At 44.4% G+C, this 17,536-nt stretch overlaps 2 long non-coding RNA genes across 3 annotated transcripts in view; one reads left to right on the top strand and one right to left on the bottom strand.

Annotated features, from left to right (window-relative positions):
* The window catches only part of LOC311519010, a 67,168-nt gene extending 62,677 nt beyond the window's left edge, over positions 1-4,491 (bottom strand). Inside the window, exons 1-2 of the long non-coding RNA XR_014711179.1 lie at positions 4,231-4,491; positions 3,365-3,539 (exon numbers count right to left, since the gene is read on the bottom strand). This is a non-coding gene — a long non-coding RNA (uncharacterized lncRNA). The remainder of the gene's footprint in view (positions 1-3,364; positions 3,540-4,230) is intronic.
* The window catches only part of LOC311519009, a 46,241-nt gene extending 36,596 nt beyond the window's left edge, over positions 1-9,645 (top strand). For both annotated transcript variants that reach the window (XR_014711177.1, XR_014711178.1), the window contains 2 exons: positions 3,386-3,527; positions 8,436-9,645. This is a non-coding gene — a long non-coding RNA (uncharacterized lncRNA). The remainder of the gene's footprint in view (positions 1-3,385; positions 3,528-8,435) is intronic.
* Positions 9,646-17,536: the final 7,891 nt, after the last annotated feature.

Here is a 17,536-nt window from a genome sequence, read left to right as displayed (position 1 = left end):
ATCTTAAGTGATCACTCTCCTTACAGTGTGTATGATACACCCATTTTTTCATGTTCTGTGTGTATATAAATCTCCTCCCTGGATTTTCCACTGAATGTATCCGATGAAGTGATCCATAGCTCACGAAAGCTTATGCTCAAATAAATTGGTTAGTCTCTAAGGTGCCACAAGTACTCCTTTTCTTTTTACTATTTATCAGCGTCTCTGTCCAACGGATGACACTAGAGCCCCTGGTGAGAGTAACACTTTAAAAGGATAGTGTCAGGTCAAATTTAGACCCAAATTTAAGTTTTGACAAAATTTAAGAACAAAGGAAGTACTTCCATGATATGTTTTTAAATTCAAAAAAGAAAAGGTACGTGCGTTTAAAGAAACAGACATTCCTCTGCCGTGCTGGCAACCCAAACATTGTAGCATTGAATTAGAGCCGTGTTTCTTAATCTTTTTGTGTTGGCAACTGCTTTTGGACTTAAAAAAAAATTGTGGACCCCCCCCACCTTAAGCTCAGGGCTTTGGGCTTCAGCAACCACCTGCAGCATGGGGCTTCAGCCCTGCTCGGGGTGTGGGACTCCAGGCTACAACCCCGCTCGGGACTGAAACATCTAAATTAGCTTCACAAGTCCCCTGTGCTGTGGGGCCCCAGGCTTCCTATTCCCAAACGTCAGCCCTGCTCGTGACCTCTGAAACCGCTCCCATGAACCCTAGGTTAAGAAACTCTGGATTAGAGAATGAGAATCTGAAAGTGAAACTGGCTGGTGTCAAAAAGTTACACTGGCTGGGCTATTTTCCATTCTCTAAATTGAGAGCAACACAGTCCTTAAATAAATATCTGAATCCCTAATTGTTTTTGCTAAGACAAGTGGCTTCCTTGATTCATTTTTAGAAAAGTGCGAAGCAAGTCTTCTGCGAAGGTCTAAAGTGTTCAATATAGTTTAGGAATATACACAACGTTCATCAGAGTGATATCTGAATACCTTATTCAAAAGTATGATGCCAAAAAGAGGGCCCAAGAAAAAATACAGGAATTTGATACCCCCCAAATATGATGATTTGGCATCCAGGGTGCCCACCTTTAACATAGGAAGAAGTAACTGAAAAAGTGCAGGGAAGGAAAAAGCATGGATCAGTGAGAGAACCCTAGCCTGTGAGGTCCAGGTTCAAATTACCTGTCTGCTACAGTTTTTCTGTGTGATGCTGGGCAAGTCATGTAGTGCTAGTTTCACAAAGGGGACTTAAGCATTGCAATTCATTGAGCCAGAGAGAAAAAAGCAAGAGATTGATGCTATAGGCTGCTGGTTAGCGCACACACCTGGAAAGTGGGAGAGTCAAGTTCAAGACCCTATTTATTTATACAGAGTGGAACAGCCTCAAAAGGAGAGATCTGTCCCAGAATACGCAATAGCCTGGAATTAGCGCACTCTCCTTAGAGCAGGGGTCGGCAAACTTTTTGGCCCAAGGGCCACATCGGGGTTGGGAAACCGTATGGAGGGCCGGGTAAGGAAGGCTGCGCCTCCCCAAACAGCCTGCCCCTGCTCCCTATCCGCCTCCCTCCCTCTTCCCCCCCGACTGCCCCCTCAGAACTCCTGAGCCATTCAACCCCCCCCCCCGCTTCTTGTCCCCTGACCACCCCCTCCTGGAACCCCCTGCCCCTAACTGTCCCCCAGCCCCTATACAACACCCCCTGCTCCCTATCCACAACCCCACCCCCTGACAATGCCCTGGAACTCCCATGCCTATCCAAACCCCCTTTCCCTGGACCGCCCCCCCCCTACAGAACCTCTACCCCATCCAACCGCCCCCTGTCCCTTATCCAACCCCCCACCACCACCCCTTTACCAGCTGGAGCTAGCCGTGCTACCCGGCAGGAGCTCGCTGCCTAGAGGGTCCAGGGGCTAGCTTCCCCAGCTGAGAGCTCAAGGGCCGGGCATGATGGTCCGGCGGGCCAGATGGGGGGAGCATTGGCCTGCTAACCCTAGAGTTGTGAGTTCAATCCTTGAGGGGGACATTTAGGGATCTGGGGCAAAAATTGAGGATTGGTCCTGGTTTGAGCAGGGGGTTGGACTAGATGACCTCCTGAGGTCCTTTCCAACCCTGACATTCTATGATTCTGTGTGGCCTGCAGGCTGTAGTTTGCCCACCTCTGACCTAGATGGAGCTACTATAAGGTAGGTGCATAACTGGTTGGAAAATTAATCCCAGAGAGTAATTATCAATGGTTCAGTCATGCTAGAAGGGCATACCTAGTGGGGTACCGCAGGGATTGGTTCTGGGTCCAGTTCTGTTCAATATCTTCATCAATTATTTAGATAATGGCATAGAGAGTACACTTATAAAGTTTGCGGATGATACCAAGCTGGGAGGGGTTGCAAGTCCTTTGGAGGATAGGATTAAAATTCAAAATGATCTGGACAAACTGGAGAAATGGTCTGAAGTAAATAGGATGAAATTCAATAAGGACAAATGCAAAGTACTCCACTTAGGAAGGAACAATCAGTTCACATCACATTGGAAACAATCAGTTCACAATCAACACATACAAAATGACTGCCTAGGAATTAGTACTGCAGAAAGGGAACAGGGGGTCATAGTGGATCACAAGCTAAATATGAGTCAACAGTGTAATGCTGTTGCAAAAAAAGCAAACATCATTCTGGGATGTATTAGCAAGAATATTGTAAGCAAGACACGAGAAGTAATTCTTCTGCTCCACTCCGTGCTGATTAGGGCCTCAGCTGGAGTATTGTGTCCAGGTCTGGGTGCCACATTTCAGGAATGATGTGGACAAATTGGAGAAAGTCCAGAGAAGAGCAATAAAAATGATTAAAGGTCTAGAAAACATGACCTATGAGGGAAGATTGAAAAAATTGGGTTTGTTTAGTCTGGAGAAGAGAAGACTGAAAAGGGACATGAGAACAGTTTTCAAGTACATAAAAGGTTGTTACAAGGAGGAGGGAGAAAAAATGTTTTTCTTAACCTCTGAGGATAGGACAAGAAGAAATGGGCTTAAATTGCAGCAAAGGTGGTTTAGGTTGGACATTAGGAAAAACTTCCTGTCAGAGTGGTTAAGCACTGGCAGAAATTGCCTAGGGAGGTGGTGGAATCTCCATCATTGGGGATTTTTAAGAGCAGGTTGGACAAACACCTGTCAGGGATGGTCTAGAAGATAATACTTAGTCCTGCCTTGAGTGCAAGGGACTAGATTAGATGACCTCTCAAGGTCCCTTACAGTTCTATGATTCTACGATTTTAAGCGATTATAAGGGATAGCAAATAGAACAAAGCGGATTACTGAGCAAATAAAAACATACACACAAACTAGGGTTAATACATTAAAGAAAATAGGCTACAGATAGTAATTTCTCACCCTTAATGTTGTTTTATGCAGGTTGCAGAGTTTCTTGAAGGTAAAGTGCACAGCTTGCAGGTTATATCTCCAGATATACCCTTCACAGGGGGCTGACCTTTCTCCTATTGCCTATTCCTAATGACCCAGCCAGGCTGATTCTGGGCAGATGGACAGTCCCAAGGTGAAAACACAGCTGTAATTATTACATAGTCAATATTTCTAACGTCAGATAAAGAAATGATACATGCATACAAACTGGATAATCACATCCAGTAAATCATAACCTTTCCAATGATACCTCACATGACCCATCTTGCATAAATATATCTTAGTTATGCCATATTCATATCATAAGAATATCTCTATGAAGAATATGGGGCGTAATGTCACAGTAGGAGATGTGGATAAAAGCCCCTGATTGAAGTCAGTAAGAGTGGGGATTCAAATCTGGGACTCTGACATCCCCAATGAGTGTGCTAAACATTGGACTATTGTGTAAATTGGCATCCATGAGGAGTCAGCTAACTTGCCCCAGATGTCTTTTGTGCAGGTTCAGGCCCCTGCCAGATCAGTCCCCACAGATGAGCTAGGCAGAGGAACGCCTAATTTGAGAATTCCAGTAGGACTTTGGCATGAACAAGGGTGTCCAGCAGCTGGACAATGTAAGCAGTTTTATGCATGCCTACAGGCAGAAATTTAGACACCTACAAGGATAGGCAGCAGCTGAGCAGTGGTTCTGTGCCTGTCAGTGGTGCCTAAGTGTTAGTCTTTGACACCCACAGAAGCAAATAGGTGCTATGTCCCTTTGTGAATCTAGCCCTTAGCCTCTGTGTTGCATCAGCAGAGTGAAGGTGAATGAAGGTGAAACAAGTAGAACTGTTCACCTTTCTGGAGCAGCCACTCCTGCAGGAGGTGATTGCAAGTGCCTCAGACTGTCCTGTTCTGAATCAGGGAATCTGTAAAGTTCCCATAATTGCATGTAGCAGTCAGTGTACATAAGGCAATAACACAGGGGTCTATCCCTTCCCCTTCAGACTAGTCTCTAGTGAAAATCCTGTGTTGCTCCACATTTTTGTTTTGCTTTGGAGAGCAATCGTTCCCCAGAGCTCCTAAGACTCCTATGAGACTTGGGGCAGTGATAAGCTTCAAAGTGTACTCCTGGGGGAATTCTGCAACAAAAAATAAAAAATTCTGTGCACAGTATTTTAAAATTCTTTTTTTTTATTTGCCAAAATAACACTACATAATCATGCCAGTTTCAATTCTTTTGGTAATTTATTTCAAAATACCTGCCAGCAACTATGTCTGTGATAGTACAGACACACAAAAAATTCCCCCAGGAGTAGAGTTAAAGGAACCCCTATTTCTCTGACCCCTCCCGCTCAGAGCCCAGAAAGGGGGCCAGACATCCGCACCCCCTACCTCCCAGAGCCCAGCCACAGGGTGCCCCCCACCCAGACAGCCACACTCCCTACCCTTCCAGAGCCCAGCTGCAGAGCCCCCCCCACCCAGACACTCATATACACCCGCTCCCAACCAGAGCCCAGCTACAGGGCCCAACCCAGCCCAGACACCTGTACGCCTTATCCTCCAGAGCCCAGCCATGGGGACGCCCCAGCACTGAGTTGCGGGGCCTTCCCCAAGTGAGACACCCACACTCCCTAACCCTCAGAGCCCAGGCATAGGGCCTCCCCAGTGCCCAGCGGAGGGCCCCCCAACCCAGACATTCGCACCCTCTGCCCCCCCTCAAGCCCAGCTGCAGACCCCCCCAACACTCACCCACCCAGGACCCCAGGTGAGGGCCCCCCCCCAGCCCAGACACCCACACCCCCAGAGGCCAGGGATCCAGAGGGAGAAACAGCTTGATGCTGGGCCCTGGGTTTGTATGGAGTTTCCAGCACGCTGCCTCCTTCCTTCAGGGCATGCTGAGAAGCGCAACTGCTGGGAATCCTCAAGCTCCTCCCCTCTCTTCCCCCATCAGTATCTTCTATTTATGAGCTGGGCTCTGCCAGGTCGAGTGGCCCCTAGTGGCAGACAGCAGCTCTGCAGCCCATTTCTGTGGGAGAAAAAGGAAATTCTGCACACACAACATTAATTTTTTGCGCAAATACTGCATTCGCAGTGGTGCAAAATTCTCCCAGGAATAAAAGTGCAGCTCTGTCTGCTTGTTCTCAGATAAAGTAAAATAACAGTTTTACTTTCCTGTGGTTGTCGTCCTTCCGCATGGCCAAGTCTGGGTAGAGCTCCAACAACTTCCACTGGGTCCGTTGCTGGGCGAGGTTGGTGTCTGCAAAATCCAGGGGACTGGAGGGCTTCAGATTCAACAGCTCACACTGCCAGTTGCTGCACTGCAGTGAATGCACAGCTCTGCCTCTGCCACCATGTTTGAACAGCGCACAGTAAAGCTGAGTACAGGTTAAATCAAACAGGTTGGTCTTTATCAAACCCGGTGCACTGCACTGTCCATGTGGCTATGTTGGCTCCCAGTGTAACTCCCCACCTTCCCTGATGTCCTGTCCCTCCAGGGAACACAGGCCCCCTGACTTTAGTTCCACTGAAGATGAGATACTCTGTGCCTCAGTACCCCATCTGTAAAATGGGGATAAGAGCACTTGCTTATCTCACAGGCGTGTTGTGAGGATACGACATTAAAGATTACGAGGCACTCAAATAGTATGCTGATAGAGGAGTGGATTAGTAGGGGGTGGATAGTGACTGCCAGAAAGGTAAGAATGCAAGCATGAGAGGAGGTGGCATACAGGCAGTAAAGCAAGGAGTAGCAGGGGTGGGGGGGGTGATTCCTAGGGGAAAGGTCATCCATGGTGTGGGGAAGCTGGGAACTGGTCACCTCAGGAATGAGGGGAACTGTAGAGTAGGAGCTTCTGGCTCGGGAAGGAACAGAGTTTCAGACAAAGAACTAGGGAAGAAGTTCTGATGCCTATTCTCAGGTCAGCCCGGCTTCTGAACACTCACTGACCCACGCAGCATACAGGGGAAGTGGTGGGCAGTATTTGGATAGGCAGCTGACTGGCCTGGGGGTGGACAAATAATGCCCAACATATTAAAATAAAACACAAAACTGGCAGGGGGAAGGGAAAGGAGACATACGACTGCCACCCGTTTGAGGTTTTTCTGGGCCTATAATCGAAATTATTCTGAAGCCTATGAAAGTGCCCATGCTATAGCTGGCATAGAGATGACATTTTGAAGCAATGTGATAATGTTTTCATGTGGCTTGGAGAAAAAGAGACAGGGCTGAAAGGGGTGGAGGAGGGGAAAAGAGAGACAGGATATGACAGTAAGGTCTGAAATAGCACATCCTGAAACTGAGATAAAGGAAAATAAATCTATGAATAAGCATTTGAGGCTACACTGCTAAAAGGTGTCTGCAAGCAGATGTAAGTCGGGGAATGGTCCCGCTATTGTGGGGAACTTTTCTGGCTTATAAACTACCCAGGTGAAATGGGCTAGCAAAAGGATCTGAGTCCTCACTCCCACTTCCTTTACACAGAGGCCTGCCTGACTTCAAGGGCTCCCTTTCCACTCTCCTGGGTGGCAAAGTCCACGTAACCCCAACAAGGCTGGGCCCAGGATTTCTGGGTGGCTTGACCCCCAACCTTGTTATGGTCACTTAGGGCATGGGTTTGGGTGTCCCCATTCCGGGGTACTCTCTCTGCACTGGATGATTCCCTGACCCACTGATCATTACATACAGTTCAAAGCAAATACAATTTATTAAACAGCAATCAATTAAAAAAAATAAGGGAAAAATGGGAAAGGTTAAAGGAAAACACATCACCCCACTCTGTGGCACGGGGGCATCACAACCAGCGTCTCTGGAATGTAAGGGAAGTTCAGTCTGTTCCTCAGATGTCCCAGGCCTCCTGCCCAGGCCCTGGGTGTGCTGCAGGGATGCTGCGGATAGGACACTTGCTCTGGCGGTGGCCACACCCTCAGGCTTTAGGTGGCAGAACCCTTCTTCCCAGCGTTGTCTCCTCCCCGTCGGGGTTACGATCCCCTTCCAAGTCTGGCCTGCCAGGCCTCTTGGATGGGGGTGTCTCCCTGTGGTGGGCCTCTGCCCAGCGTCCCCCTTGCTCTTCCCAGCTGCTCACCGCACCCGGCTCTGGACTGCTCCAGCTCCACCCTGCCTCAGCACTGCTGCTCTGCCTCCAGCTCCCTGGGCTGCTTCTCTGGCCCCTCTGGCTCTGGTTGCTGCAGCTCTCCTCCCAGGACAGGTCTGCTTTCTGGGCTGCTTTTGTGACTCTGCTCCTAGCACTGACCTGCTTCCTGGGCTGCTTCTCTGCCCCCTCTGGATCTGGCAGGGCTCTGCTCCCCAGCTCAGCTGCAGCCCCTGCTCTCTCCTGAGCTTGGCCCCACTCTGTCTGACCCAGGCAATACCAGGTCACAGGGAGGATGGGACCCACCTCTCTTGGCCTCCTGACTCCCTGATTAGCCTGCCTACCCAGTCAATCAGACTGATCTGGAGCACTGACCTATTCCCATTGCCCCTGTGGACTGTCAGTCTCAGGGTCCTGATTTTCCAACGACCCTTCCCCTTTCTTTTGGTACGGGGAGCTAGCCAACCAAAATACTCCCACTGAGTTTTAGTATGGGGACAATAGTCCCCTTACACGGGGAAGATCAAATGCTTGAAGGACAGAAAGTAGTTCCTCTCTGCATGAGAGAAGAGTAAAGAGACGGACTACACTAATTAAGAAATATTTTCCATCCTTCTCATTTAGGATTTATTGACATTTTTGGAATGCCTGATCATTTTAATTCAAAAGATGGCTGGATTATATTTTACATACTCATCTCTACTAAGATGGAAATGCTGTAATATGTAGGGAAGACTTTAACTACAGAAAATTTGTAGAAACTACTTTATTTAGCAAAATAGCCACATGACTTGCCAGAAGCAGCTGTTTGATAACTATCCACCTGTGATTTGTGCAAAGGCCTTGTGCCTGGCAAAAGGTCTCCATCCATTTCTTTGTTGGCAGGGTATCTACATAATTAATATCCAAAGGGAACACTGAAAGTTTATGTTGTCACACAGACACTAATATTTGTCTTTTGTTTCACACAGGTGACAACTACAGGAGAGGGTGCCCTTCAGAAGTTGACCAAATAGGCATTTGGGTACTTTTACGTTGGATATAGATCTGGCTACAGTCCCAACAACAAATAAAAGACACAAAAAAAAACAACAAACAAACAACAGAAATGAATTTCTTAAGGAAGTAGAGGATTCTTTTTTGAGGTCAGAAGTATTCCTGGGTTCAAAAAAGAATTAAATAAGTTCATGGAGGATACGTCCATCAATGCATATTAGCCAAGATGGCTAGGGATGCAACCCCATGCTTTGGAGGTCCCTTAGCATCTGACTGCCAGAAGCTGGGACTCGATGACAGGGACTGGATCACTCGATAATAGCCCTGTTCTGTTAATTCTGTCTGAAGCATCTGTCACTGGCCACTGTCAGACAACAGGATACTGGGTTAGATGGACCATTGGTTTGACCCAGTACAGTCATTCTTGTGTTCTTTTGTTAACCAGCAGGGGGAAACAAAGAGGAGAGTCAGCACTATGGCCCTGAATCATAGTCCATTGAAATTTAGTGACTTTGGTGAGTTTTGGATCAGGCCCCATATTGATCAGCCATCTCTTGTGAGCCACAAGCAGGTGCTCCATGGACCATAGGTTGGGACCACTGTCCTACAGTATTCTTACATTAGTTATAGTCCTTTAGTCAAAAATGCTGAGGAAAAGTGGCTTGGTCTGTTGGAAGGACTCTCCTCTCTCATATTATCTGATGGAAACAACATTCCTGTAGCAATAACAGTCCCACTTATATGACTCCATCAGCATTTATCTCAGTAAGTACATGTTTAGGAGTGGGTAGTTCTGCTTTGAATTGTGTCTCCATGGAATCTCTAAGATGCATACATTATTATTTCCTTTAACACTGGTGTCTTCCCGCAAAGTTTTGATTGATTGGCTGGCAAACCCATAGCATATAGATGAGTATTGTATTAACTGCCCTATGCATATGGATTTATTTGATTTTTGAAATATTCTCTTATGCCACTTTGCTTGCTGCTAGTAAAGTTATAACATAGCACAACAGTTGAAAATAGGCTAGGATGGAATGGAAAATCAAGTCCACAGCATTTTCTAAGTTTACATATCCTGTTCAGGTTTCAGAGTGGTAGCTGTATTAGACTGTATCAGCAAAAACAACGAGCAGTACTTGTGGCACCTTAGAGACTGACAAATTTATTTGGGCATAAACTTTCGTGGGCTAAAACCCACTTCATCAGATGTATGGAGTGGAAAATACAGTAGGCAGGTATATATACACAGTACATGAAAAGATGTACCCCCACCACTAGCCGTCACCTTCAGCCCCCAACTAAAACCTCTCCAACGCATCATCAAGGATCTACAGCCTATCCTGAAGGACGACCCATCACTCTCACAGACCTTGGGAGACAGGTCAGTCCTTGCCTACAGACAGCCCCCCAACCTGAACCAAATACTCACCAGTAACTACACACCAGACAACAAAAACACTGACCCAGGAACCTATCCCTGCAACAAACCCCGTTGCCAACTGTGTCCATATATCTATTCAAGGGACACCATCATAAGATCTAACCACATCAGCCACACCATCAGGGGCTCATTCACCTGCACATCTACGAATGTGATATGTGCCATCACATGCCAGCAATGCCCCTCTGCCATGTACATTGGCCAAACCGGACAGTCTCTACACAAAAGAATAAATGGACACAAATCAGATGTCAAGAATTATAACATTCAAAAACCAGTCGGAGAACACTTCAGTCTCCCTGGATACTCAGTAACAGACTTAAAAGTGGCAATTCTTCATCAAAAATACTTCAAAAACAGACTCCAGTGAGAAACTGCAGAACTGGAATGAATTTGCAAACTGGACAGCATCAAATTAAGCCTGAATAAAGACTGGGAGTGGATGGGTCACTACAAAAACTAATTTCCCCATACTAATTTTCCCCTACTGTTACTCACATCTTCTTGTCAACTATTTGAAATGGGCCACCCTGATTACATTGGCTTCATTACGACGACAAAAGTGATTTTCCTCCCTTGGTATTCTACTGTTGAGAATAGCCCACTTCCACTTTAATTGAGTTATCTCATTAGCACTGACCCCCCCACTTGGTAAGGCAACTCCCATCTTTTCATGTACTGTGTATGTATACCTGCCTACTGTATTTTCCACTCCATGCATCTGATGAAGTGGGTTTTTGCCCACAAAAGCTTATGCTGAAATAAATTTGTTAGTCTCTAAGGTGCCACAAGTACTCCTTGTTGTATATCCTGTTCAGTTACATTGGTACAACTAAATGGAGTTCAATGAATTGTGCTGACACATCTGAGAGGAAGATTTGGCTCAATGTCACATTCATTCCAAGAGTCTGAGGTTTGACATTGCACTTAGCACACTGAATGTCATTCATTCAGTAGCTGTGTTGTCATAATTACAAAGGTGTTGGCTGAAAATTTTCCTCCCACAGATGGCCATTGAAATAGTTCATAGTCTAGCACCATTTAACAGAGGCTAACACTGAGACCAGATCAAATCTGCAGACTGGCAGGAAAAACAGTTTTTTTTTTAAGTGCTTCACTATTGATTTTTGTTAACTACAGTTTAAGAAAAATATCAAACTATGCATTACTAGGCCACCATTAATACAAGTGTAGGATTTATCCCAGTGCAAAAGCTACTCTAAGTAGCATTATAGTGCCTTATCAATCAATAGTATGGATCTCATTTTGCTAATGAATGTGGATTCAAGCATAAATCTTTATGTGGTATGAAGTCTGACTAACTCTTACAGTAGTCAGATGAAACTTTACGGAAAGGTGATACTTTTTTTGTGTATCTAGCCTTATTTTAGGTAATGTTTTGACCTTGTTTTTCAAGAACATAAGGTATGTTCATTTTTGAAGCTATGCTATGGTGTCAAATAAATGAAAAATGTGAAAACAAAAAATCCATGGGAAAATTTTTTCAGAAGTATGTAAGTGACTTAGGAGTCCTGACTTCCAATGAGACTTGAGGCTGGGATTTTCAGTTGTGTATAAGTGAGCTAGACACTCAACTTCCTCTGAAAGTCAATTGGAGCTAGGCATAATGAAAAAGAAGTCGGTGTGAGCTCAAAAGCTTGTCTCTTTCACCAATAGAATTTGGTCCAATAAAAAAGATATTACCTCACCCACCTTATCTCTCTAATATCCCGGGACAAACAGGGCTACAACAATGAAAGATCTTTCTTCTGTTCATGCTTGATATCTGTATCACACTCATCCTGTGTTATTCTGTGGCTCCACTTGTCTTTGGTGCAAGTGCTGTGCTGCTTATCAGTAGTCTGCATCCAGCCCCCCTGTTGTAACGTGTAACAGGCATCAGGCATGCCCAGAGCATGCCTACAGGATTGGGCCCTGCTGGTGAGATACATGGTCCCCTACTTAATTTGAGAATCCTTCTTTAGCATAAGGGAGGTTCTCTGAGCTGCTCACTAGTTGTGGGGCAGGATCAAGACTCAGGCAACTTTGCAAATGCTGACTGACAGAAACTTCATAGATTCTAAGGCCAGAAGGGACCATTGTGATCGTCTAGTATGACCAGCTGTCTAGGGGATGTCGGCTTCTGTGGGGTTACATGGCAGCTGAACAGCAGTTTTGAAAGTGTCAATGGCAGCTAAATTGTGGCATTAAGCACCTTAAAGAGGCAAATAGGCTCTAACTCACTTTTGAAAAGTTGACTGGAGCTCCTAAGTCACTTTTGAAAATGTTACTTGTGATCTTCCATCTGTCATCACAGCCCTCTCATGTGACCTGCTTCTTCATGGAGATATTCCATATATTTGTTTTATAGCACTCTACATACATTTCAAATTGTAGGAAACACTCATCTTCAGAATATTAACACAACATATTAGGGTGACCAAATGTCCCAATTTTACAGGGACAGTTCCGATTTTTGGGGCTTTTTCTTATATAGGCACCTATTACCCCCCACCCCAATCCCGATTTTTCGCACTTGCTATCTGGTCACCCTACAACAAATCTAGTTGCCCCCTTAATGTCATTTTTTATTGTTCCAGTGTGCATTTATCAGATCATGAATTACTGGAATGAGAAATCATAATGCAAATTTCCAGTAAAATTAAATCAAAGTACTTTTGAAGTTTGGTAAAGATATTGTAATAAAAATAATTACCAAAAAAGTAGTTAGATTTCTGTCTGACAGCTGGATAAGGTAGATTAGGGGACAAAAGAATGCACTTCCCATTAAAATATTGGAATAGATGGAGTCAGCTCTCCACCCTAAGGAGTGCTCTCTGCAGGCCGGTGTCTTGCCTGCCACTGGCTCCCATATCCCTCTTAGACCCCGGTGCCTGTTTACCCTGGGGTTCTGCTCCAGCAGTACCCTCACACTCTGGGTCTCCCCTCCTATCCCAGGGGAACCCCCAACCCTCTTTGTTATTTAAAACCTCTCCCAGGGCTGTTTTAACCCCTTCAGGGCCAGAGCGGGGTGACCACCCCGCTACAGCATTAGAGATAGCACTTTAGTTACTTTAACCAAGAAGAAAATCTACAGCTGTCTCTTTGAACATACTTTTTTAGAGAGCTAATTCCTGAGATGACCAGCAGGAAGTGCCGCGCCAGTGAGTTGTTGCTTCACTACAGATGCCTATTGCTTTTATTTTAAAACTGAGTCTCTTTAAACAAACTGAGAGACTTGAAATGAAGGATTAGATGGCTAAGCGGGTATTCACAGTTATAAGGAACCTTTTGCCAGTAGTTCAGTTTTCATCAGGATGACTGCCTGAAACTCAGACTGTTTGATGACCTATGTGAAATGACTTTATCCTTTCAGTCTAGTTTCACATTACAAAAATACACCATAAAAATGAGCATCCCTGGTGGAATGGCTCAACAACTTATCAAAACTTATCAAAACCTTATAACAAAATAGTGCTCAAAACCTTGCACTATTATAGCTCTATAATTAATGCCAGGCAATTGATTTTATGCAAAGTAGGTCTCATCAAACAAACCTGATTTTATTCTTTGAGGAGATTACGAGTTTGGTTAATAAAGGTAACTGTGTAGATGTTATATATTTAGACTTTTGTAAAGCATTTGACTTAGTACTGCATGATGCTCCGATTAAAAAAATAGCATTATACAATATCAATAAAGCACATATTAAATAGATTAAGAACTGGCTAACTGACAAATCTCAAAAGTACTTGTCAATGGAGAACCATCAGAGAATGGTGGTATTTCCAGTAAGGCTCTGCAGGATCGGTACTGATCCCGATGCTATTCCACATTTCCATCAATGATCTAGAAGTAAAAATAAATCACTGCTGACAAAATTTGCAAATGACACAAAGATTGGCAGAGTGATGAATAATGAGGAGGATTGGACAGTGATACAGAGCAATCTGGATCACTCGGTAAACTGGGCCCACTCAAATAAAATGCATTTTAAAAAAGCCAAATGCCAAGTTATACATCTAGGAACAAGGAATACAGGCCATACCTACAGAGGTGGGAGACTGTATCCTGGAAAGCAGTGAGTCTGAAAAGAGTTTAGGGAAGTATTAGACCCCAATCTCACCATGAACTCCCAGTGTGATGCTGTGGCAAAAAAGGGATAATGCAATTCTTGGATGTATTAACAGGAGAGTGGGGAGGTGATTTTACCTCTAGAATAGCATTGGTGAGCTCAATACTGGAATCCAGTTGTGGTGTCCATGTTTTGAAAGGATGTTGAAAAATTGTAGTGTATGCAGAAAAGAGCCACAAAATTGATTTGAAGGCTGGATAAAATGCCTTACAGTGGAAGATTTAAAAATCTGTTTAGTTTATCAAAAAGAAGATTGAGAGGTGACTTGATTACAGTGTATAAGTACCTTCACGGGAAGAAAATACCAGGCACTAAAGGGCTCTTTAATCTAGAGGAGACGGGCATAACAAGAATCAATGGCCGGAAGCTGAAGCCAGACAAATTCAAATTGGAAATTAGGAACTTTTTTTTTTCTTAAACAGTGAGGGTGATTAACAAATTACCAAAGGAAGAGGTGGATTCTCCATCTCTTGATGGCTTCCAATCAAGATTGGATGCCATTCTCGAAGATAAAGTTTAGCCAAACATATTATGCTTTAGTCAAACACAGTTAATCGGCTCAGTCCAGGGGTAACTGAGTGAACTTTAAGGGCCTTGAAATACAGGAGGTCACACTAGATGATCTAATGGTCCTTTCTGGCCTTAAACTCTATGATAACATCTATTATTCTTCCCTTTATGAAGAAAGTTTCCATTAGAGTAGGCGGCAGTTCCTGGATTATGATGATAAATCACTGTAGAAATAGACAACAGCAAGCAAGAAAGAAGGAGGTGATTATCACTGAGCTTCCCTGTTCATGTCAGAATGGTTTATTTTTGCCTCTCTTGATAACCTGGGAAATCTCAAAGTGGGCAAATACATCGGCTGTTTCCTGAACCTTCCAGCTGTAAGCAATGGCAGGTTAGGGTGTGCATTGCTTGATATATTTTAGGTATGGTGTGAGGCCTTGGGCCTAAAGTTAAGTGCTTTCAATGGACTGAAAGGGCACAAATAGCCATGTAATGTAAATCTTGTTGTGGCTTATTGCTGGTACAGTATGTTAAAAAATGGCAGCAGATATTTTGGAACATTAACATGTTTAATTTGAAAAAGAAGGAATCTTATGTAGGTATCATTATGCCAGAAAAAATAGTTGCTTACAAAAACAAATTAGAGGGCCTATTTCAGCTCTCCCACCAGCTTTACACTGAAATAACTCCTCTGACCTTGGGGGAATTGCTCAGGTTCTAAACGGAGGTAAAGTGGAGGAAACCAAGCACAGATTGTTTAAGAACAGGAGCCTGAGTTGATCTCATACTAGTTTTATTTCAGTGGAGTAACATTTGGTTTATAGTGTGGCAACGTTTACCTAGGCCTGTCTTAGGTTGGGTGACCCTAGCTCCCACATAATCCAGTTAAAAATAAGATTATTTAAAGCAGTAACTGAAAGCAAGAAAATTACATTTTTTTAAAATGTATTGATGCCTCAAGTTGGGTCATTTGTGGGGACTGAATCTTTTTCTAAAACAATGGTAAATTAACTTAGGGAAGAGTTAAAGCAGGTACAGTTAACATTTATATGACTGACTGACTGACTGGGATGCAGTATCCTGTCCAGGGGGTTTATTTTTGTTCCATTGGTGTCTGTGATGGTGCATCTTCCCCCACTTCCCAGTCAGGAAAAGGCTAACAAACAGCTCTGGGATCAATCAGGACTAAATAGTTATACCTACAGAGCCTGCTTCACGTGGATAAATTAGCTTAAAAGGGAGAGTTTGTCACTAGGAGGGGAGGCAAACAGAAGAAAAGGTGCTATGCACCAGAGTTAGCAGACTCTTCCAACAGAGCTGCTGAGAGGAAGACAGCTTGTGAATCTCTGCTGCCAGCAAGGACTCATCAGACTGGGTGCAAGCAGTTCGCTGCCGGGAGGCACTGAAGATAAGCCCTGACTCTGAATCTAGCTGTACCCCATCTTCATAAACAAGATTCTTTTTTAACCACTTGGAGACTGAACATCCCAATAGCTGGAAGGACTTTTTGGAGTCCCAAATGCCCAAATGTGACTAAAAAGAGCCCAGCCTATTTGGTACCTGAGAGAGAAAGACGTGACAACTTAATGAAATAAAGGAGAAGATGAGTTTCAGAAGGTGAAGATACAATGTGATCCCAACGGTTAGTCCTGCTGTTAGCAAGAAGCGAAGCCTATTCCCAATATAAATATTAAAATAATACTTTGCATTTCTTTTGGGCATTCTAAGGATATCCATGCCCTTCACAATCGGTAATTAATTTAGCCTCATTAGCATGCCTGTGAGGTAGGTGAATATTATTTCAATTTTACAAATGGGAAAAGTGAGACAGTCAACATCTGACTACTCAATGTTAAACAAACAGAGCGGGGGAGAAAATGAGATGGGAGGAAGCTGACATATAGACTTGCTCCATATTCTCTGTGTGGTGCAGCGTGACCCTAGAAAAGGGATGCCTGAGACACAGGCTAACTTCCAGCTATGCTGAGAGACCAAAACCCAACTGTTCCCTGGGGTTATTTCAACCCAAAGCTCTTGGTAACTTTTACTCTGTGCAAGGTGGTGTCAGGAAATAAATCAGGGGAGACACGGCCGTCCGACCGATAGATGGGTGGCACAAACAGGACAACACAAGAGTGCTTTCACTTAAAGCTAAACTTTACTTAGTCTCAAGCACTTATACACACGTCTGCAAGAGGTTAGTAAAACACCCTCAACCCTTGATAATTACCAAAGCTGAGCGTGGCTCTCGAGTGGCAGTCCGTCTGCTGCTGGGAAAGGTAAGATGCATCCAGAGAGAGAGAGATCCAGTCCTGAAGAGTCCCACTACCTCAAACTTTTCCCCCTTATTTATACATTAGTAATAGAATGACATGTCCCTTAAAGAAACTTGCTAAGTAAGCAGTTTCAATGGTCAAGCAAGAGGTTCCTTCTGATTATTGATTAACCAGGTGTGGGTTTTTCCAGAGTTTGCAGCCTTGAGGCCCCAATAGACATTCCTGGGGCACATCCTGCTCTTCTAAGATGCATGTATCAGCAACTTCAACACAATTCTTATCAGGAAGGATGGGGAGTCAAGCTGCCCTTTCTGTGGCACCCAAAACTCCCCCCTCCCCTCCTGCTTTGGTCAAACTGAGAGTGCTGAATGGCCAATTTACAGCCTGCTGACTTGGCTGCTTTTTAGCAATAAGCCATAGTGGTTTCAGGCACTTTACTGGTTTGCCAAAGTCTCCCCGTACACAGTGACTTTGATCATCTTGTCTAGGATTCAACCCCAAATATTACAGAAATGGTTCCAGCATTCCATCACACATGCTATCCTTAGAATGCCCTAGTGTAGCTGCAGACTGAAGAATTTGTTTGTTCCTTTTTCTGAAACTGCTGTTCTCTGCTTCACCCAACTCAAAACAATAGAGTGCTTTGAGTGCACAAGTTTAAAGCCCTGGCCCTTTCCACATCCATAGATAACCACTGAGTCCTTGCCAGTT

The sequence above is a fragment of the Lepidochelys olivacea genome, assembly GCF_965140295.1.
Source record: "Lepidochelys olivacea isolate rLepOli2 genome assembly, chromosome: 3".
Classification (NCBI taxonomy): Eukaryota; Metazoa; Chordata; order Testudines; family Cheloniidae; genus Lepidochelys; species Lepidochelys olivacea.
Note: the sequence above shows the minus strand (reverse complement) of the source record. Positions and strands in the feature narration are given on the sequence as shown.